Genomic DNA, 6,734 nt, shown 5'->3' with positions numbered 1-6,734 from the left:
CCTATTTTTAATTTTTTTGAGGAATCTCCGTATTGTTTTCCATAGGGGCTGTACCAATTTGCGTTTTCATCAACAGTGCACAAGTGTACCCTTTTCTCAACATCCCCACCAACATATGTAGTTCTTGAGGTTTTTTGTTTGTTTGTTTTTTGATGACAGTCATTTTAACTGGTATGAGGTGACATCTCATTATGATTTTGATTTGCATTTCCCTGATTAGTGATGTTGAACATCTTTTCATGAGCCTGCTGGCCATCTGTAAGTCTTTTTTGGAAAAAAAAAAAAGTGTCTTCAAATCTTCTACCCATTTATTAATCAGATTGTTTGTATGTATTCCATCAAATATATTCATGCATATTTATATCCAGTCAGAAATCACTCTGTAGGAGCAGGGTACGGCTTAAACATTTTATATCCTCTACTTTCCATACCAAGTGAAGTTTTATATAGTAGATATTCCTCAAATAATCATGTTATTAAAATGATAGACCTTGACAGAATGCCATAATACTAAAATTTTACTCTTGTAAAGTATTGATTAAAATTGCAATGAACTATTTTTAAGCACAATGCTTTCAAATAGAACAGAGGGTTATTGCCTGTCTCATCTTTGCGTTTTCATGATTTCACACAGAAATGTTTTGCACAGCTCTTCCAAGTTCCCTTCCAATTGATATGACCTAATGAAATGGAGAAAACCTAACTGAATGGTGCAAGAAAAACCTTGCAATTTGTTTTGGTAAATGTAAATAAAACAAACATAATTGTTTTACAAGCAGTCTGAAACAATAGTTTGAAAGAGGATCTTATTTTTCTATTTGAATATAATATTATTTCTAATGGAATTATTTTAATGTGGAAACAATTGCTCTGTAGCAGTTATGTACAGCAACAGCCACACCAAAGGCCACAACAGTCTCTAGCAGCCTTGAGTCTTTAATCACATTCACATCTGAAAAAACATGAGTGTTCCTCCTTTGTCTACACTTTTACAGTAATGGGTAACAGCTTCCCAGATTCCACATTTCACTTCTCTCTCCCGTCACACCCAGTTCACATGGCATTAGGGTAGGAGGTTTTAGGGCATAAGGAGGGAGGCAATAAGGCCACCCTAATACTCTGACAACTTAGATGGAAGCTAGAATGTTGATCCTCAACAGTTAGAGAAGGGGGAAGCTATCCCTTTCTACCAAGAAGAGGTGAAGATGAAAGAATAGCCTTAATTCTAAGCATTCAAGGCACAAATGCAAAAGAAGATAAGTACCATTAAGCAATTATGAAGAGCTGCCAACTGCCTCTGCCAAGTAGCCCATGGCAAGGTATTTCACCTAACTTTACAAAGAAAAGTCAAAAGACTTATCTTTACAAAGATCAAGTATTTAATTAAAAAACAACAACACCCTAGACGTATAAAAAAATTAAGACATTGAGAGTTTAATCCCAAGATGACCACATTCTTCTACATAAAAAAACATCCTCTAAGCACACAGTGGAACGGAAGGCATTCCTCTGAGAAGCTCTTTGCTTCAAACCGCTTCACATCATGAGTTGACATGGCCACGTGTCTGAGGCTAATAACATCAGCTCTCGAAGAACAAAGGCTTTTGAATGATGCTTCTAATGTCCCCCACAAAGTGAGCCATGTCTCATGTAGATAAGAACTCTAAAATCAAAATTAGGACACTGGCTTTGATCCTGCACATTTCTCTCCTCACCATCAGGCTTTTGCTCCAGCTACACTTCCTGTTATTCTCCAAAAGCTTGGCCCGGCTGCCATCGCACATGATTTATTGGGAAGTGAGGCAGAACCTGTGGTGTCCCATTGCTTTCTTCATGCCAAAGAGGAATAGTGCAATTCATTTCCTTTAAAAAAAATATTATAGTTGACAGGTTTGATTTCAAGCCTGCTTGTGGCCCCAGGTGGTTTTATAAACTACATAAATAAATAAAATGAATGGAAAACCCAAATAGCAGTAGCTGCTTTGTTTCGGGAGCCATCCACAACCAGTAAGAGCCGTATCCCAGGGGTGCCTCATGGGGAAGACCCACCTTCCCTGAAGTGTTCACCTTACAACTGTTCTGGGTTGAGCCAAGTGCCTGGTCCATGAAAACATATTAAAAGCTCCTCAGTGCACAAAACCATTGAGCATTAAAAATGGAAGGGGACGTGCTGGTTAGCCTTAGAAGTTAGTAGCCAATACCATTCAGACGGGCATGTGACTCAACCCTAGGAGTTGACCATCATGGTTTGCATGTGTATGTCTAAAAGCTTCTGTGTGGTCTTTGGGCACAGGTAGATTTGTAATCTAAGGAAGAATTAGTTCAAGGCTAATCTAAGAGCATGTGTTTCTTTTTGAGAGACACAAACAGATTTTCACATTACTCAACTGGAATTTTTAAACGTTTCATAAGCAACATCTGACGTATAGATGGCATAAGTTCTCCTATGAAAAATGCTAAAGAGTATGGGAAAATGAATGCTCCAGTAAGTCTTCTTGATAGGATTCCTTGGGTTAAGATACTCTCAATAATGTACGTTTTCCAATTTTACATGAGTAGCTTAGAACTCCTACATTGAATTGAACTTTTTTTAAAAAATAGCTTATTTGATATTATATGACAATGTATTTATACTTTAAGTAGAAATTTTGTTTTCAATAATCAAATACATCTTTAGCAAAAATTTAGAATGTAAAATTTTATAAATAAACACCCATAGAAAGGCAGAATGTTATTTTAGTATCATTTCAGATTTAGCCTGAGATGGAGTTTTCTTTAGATACTAAAACTCTCCATGGACAATCAGGGTTGCTATCAGGTAAATAGGTCCCTTCTTAAAACAAGCAATTTACCTTTCAGGTTTTGGCTGTTTTTATAAAATGCTGATCCAAAAAGATTTTCTAGGATGGATACTACAACACTGATCAACAAAGCCTTTAAGAAGAAATGATGAGGGCTGTATGTGGGCTACTGTGAGACCAGGTCATTGCATCAAACGCCTCTTTACTGGATTCACTCATTTAAACTCTGCAGCTTCAGGGTTTCATGCTGGGATTCACATTCCCAAGCCCTACACTGCAGGTGTGATGTCTTGTCACCCCTCATGTGGGGCTCACCCTGGCTGATGACAGCGAGTGGCAAATAAACTGTCTTCCCAGGCCCACAGTGCTCAGTCCAGCAGAGTCTATGAGCAAGAGCTTTAAAACCCCCCTGACAGCCAGGCCAGAGACTGGAGTCAGCCTCAGTGAGCTTCTTCAGTTTCCTTTCCTTGTCATGACTGTGCCAATCTTGAGGAAAAGGCTTTTATTCATGTAGCTTCTGAAAAAGTAAACAGGATCAAATATATGGTGATGGAAAGAGAACTGACTCTGGGTAGTAAGCATACAATGTGATATAAAGATGATGTACTACAGAATTGTACACCTGAAACCTATATAACTCTACTAACCATTCTAATCCCAATTAAAAAAAAAAAAAAAAAAAAAGATAAAGGCCTAGCCATCAACTTTGGCCAAAACAAAAAGCTTTTGCGCGAGCGTCTAGCTCTGTCCAAGTGCGCTTCGCTCCAGGCTGCTCCCGAGGGAGGGTTCCAGTAAAGGTATTGCATGTGCTCTCAACCACACCGTCAGATTTCAGATCACAAATGATGACTTGTGTCTGAAGTCACCTTCCTCATCTGTCCTGATATAGTTGACTCCATCTGGCTTTCCTGGATTCTTGTAACTTTCCTCATTCTGTTTACTGTTGATGAGGTAACCACGTCTGCATGCATGGAAGATGCCCACTGACATCAGGGCCATACAGCAAGGACAGCCAGAACCTTGAGGATACTTCCTCCGATGGTCAGGTCAGACTCCCACTGGCTGAACCTGGGCACTGGCAGCTATGCAGTAAGACTACCCCGAGTCCCCTTGTGAACAACGCTGAAGACCAGAGTACCTGCTTCAGAGTTTAAGAGAAAAGGGGGATTTGGAAATCTGGGATTGGTTCTGGAGTCTGTGGGCAGCAGCCCCTCTGATACCAGATATAAGGAAGCAGGGAGCCCTCCCTCCCCTGGCAGTGCAGCGTTGCCAGCTTACATGCAGGCACAGCCCTGGGTGCTCCACACACAGGAGGTGCTGACTGCACTGGCACAGTTAACTCAATGCCAATCTCGTCAATTGCTTTGCAATCATTCTGAGCGATCACCTCCCAGGGATAAAGGGTCTGTCCGGGTCACATTCCAGAACTTTAGAGAGGTTCTCCCCAACTGTTCTGTACGATGTGCCTAATGTCCCTGTATTTTGTTGTCAACAAACACTTGTGTGGTTTGGACATCTTGAATTTTCTTCCCTTCAATCCTGGGGTCACTTGTCTGTGAATCCATAAGATACAAGGCGGCTCTACACTTTCAAATTCCTGTACCACTGGGCTTTGGCTGCTGTATTAGAGATTCACAGCCCCTGTCAAGCAGTCCTTGAAAAACAGCAGCAGGAAGAAGTTGGGCACCCAGGTGCCGGGCCGGGTCTCTGCCACCGCCTCTGCATCATGTCAAGGGTTCATGTGCAGTTTATTACCAATTGGTAAATAATAAAGTGCCTCCTCACAAGTAGGTCAAATTGAAGCCATTCACTGAGACACAGAGAACTAAGACAAAATGAAACAAAACAAAGAAGAAGAGAGAGAGACAGAGAGAGAGAAAACAAAACATACCGACATGCCAAAACAAAAAACAAACACACACACACACACACACACACACACAGACACACACAAAACTGGAGAGTGACATCAGCAAGATGATGACATAGGTCATTCCTGACTTTAGGTCCCCTCACAAGAACACTAACTAACAACTACCATAGACAAGGCATAACTGTGAAAATCCCAGAACATGAGGGTGAGACTGAAGTATCCTACTGGACCATAGACACCAAGAAAGGATCACATTACAAGGCTGAGAGGAAAGACTATACTTGACTGCATTGCCGTTTCCTTCAGGCCAGCAAGCCCCACATGAAGAGGGCCCCTCTGTGCCTACCCTTTGTCCGATGAGAAAAAGAGAGCCCAAAGGGGATATTCAGTTTCCTTGGCATTGTGGGATTCTTCCTGGTGACCCATTCAGGTCTTGCCTCACAGAGAACATAGGTGGAATCTGCAGGGCTTATACATCGGGGACCAAATTGAGATAGAAAAGGGAGACAGGGCTTAGAGCAACCAGAGCTCAGATTTTGGCAGACCACATTCCTCTTTGTAATGGTCCATGAGTAGAAGTCCCAGCCAGCAGTTCTGTCCATTTGCAGAGATGAGCTGGTGGACTTGTCTGGCCAGGGAAGCTGGTGGGCATCTCCACCTGATTCCGATCCCCAGCCAACAAGCCAAGCCAGCACTGGAGTATGTTGTACTAAGGTAGGGAACAAATTCAAAGCCCTGTCTACTGCAGAATATAGTCCTCAGCCCCACTCAATGTGGAAGCCTAACCAACGTGCTAAGGAAGTTGTGTAGCCCATCCTACAGCAGCACCACTTACAGAAGCATCTGAGCGCAGAGCCCAGCCAGCAGATCTGCAGAACCCAACTGGTGGCACTGTCTGGGTGTGGGAGCTCATTAGGTAGTTCTGCCTCATTTGGATCCCCAGCCAATGAGCCATAACCACCATGGGTCCCATTCTATGGCTCTGCCTGGGCTAGTAAGCATTCTTTTTTTATTACAATTTATTGGGATGAGAATTTGCAATTGCAACAAAAAGAATCAAATGCCTCCTAGGAAGAAACTTAACAAACAATGTGAAGAACATATACATTGAAAACTATGACATTTTTAAAAGAATTTGAAGAAGACACAAAGAAATGGACAGACATTCCATGTTCATGGATAGTGAAAATGGCCATACTCCTCAAAGCAATATACAGATTTAATGCAATGCCCATCAGAATATCAATGGCATTTTTGAAAGAAATAGAACAAAACACTCATCATATTTGTATGGAACCACAAAAGGCCCCAAATAGCCAGAGCCATCCTAACAAAAAAGAATAATGTTGGAGGTATTGCACTCCCTGACTTCAGCTTATATTACAGAACAACAATAATCAAAACAGCATGGTACTTGCAGAAAAGCAGACACACAGACCAATGGAATAGAATTGAAAACCCAGAAATAAACTCATATAAATACGAACAGATAATTTTCAACAAAGGAGCCAAAAACATGCAATCACAAAAAGGCAATCTCTTCAATAAGTGGCTCTGGGAAAATTGGAAAGCTGGTAAGCAAATTTTAATCTCTGCTTTTGACTGAATGTAGCCTCTAGCTCCACCTGAACACAAAGCTTAAACAGAGTACCTGGGAAGCTGAGTAGCGTGTAATGGTACCCAAGCAGAGAGCCCAGCCAGAGGCTCTGCCAAGCTACAGAGGTGAGCCAGTGTCCTTTCCTGGTCAGGGAGCTCAGTGCGTAGCTCTGAATGATTTGGGTGCCTAGCCATTTGGACAAACAAAATTTGAGGGAATTTGTTGCCAGTAGACCTGTCTTGCACGTTATGATAAAAGAAGTTCTTTAGAAATAAGGAATATAATATAGGTGAGAAACTCTAGTCTACATAAAGAAAGGTAGAACATCAAAGAAGGAGTAAGTGAAGGTAAAAAAAAAAACAACAAAAAACTATTATATTTCTTATTTTTAATTGATGTAACAGAAGTTACGTGTGGGAGAGGTTACTGTCAATATATTAAACAAAAAAACACACACATAAAA

The 6,734-nt window shown here is 41.1% G+C and overlaps 1 pseudogene; it reads right to left on the bottom strand.

The window, feature by feature from the left end:
* Positions 1-3,632: 3,632 nt before the first annotated feature.
* Positions 3,633-5,638, bottom strand: LOC109456631 (junctional adhesion molecule C; annotated as a pseudogene).
* Positions 5,639-6,734: the final 1,096 nt, after the last annotated feature.

This window comes from Rhinolophus sinicus, linkage group LG03 (genome assembly GCF_036562045.2).
Source record: "Rhinolophus sinicus isolate RSC01 linkage group LG03, ASM3656204v1, whole genome shotgun sequence".
Taxonomy (NCBI): Eukaryota; Metazoa; Chordata; class Mammalia; order Chiroptera; family Rhinolophidae; genus Rhinolophus; species Rhinolophus sinicus.
The sequence above is the reverse complement of the archived record's forward strand: the minus strand, read 5'-3'. Positions and strand labels throughout refer to the sequence as shown.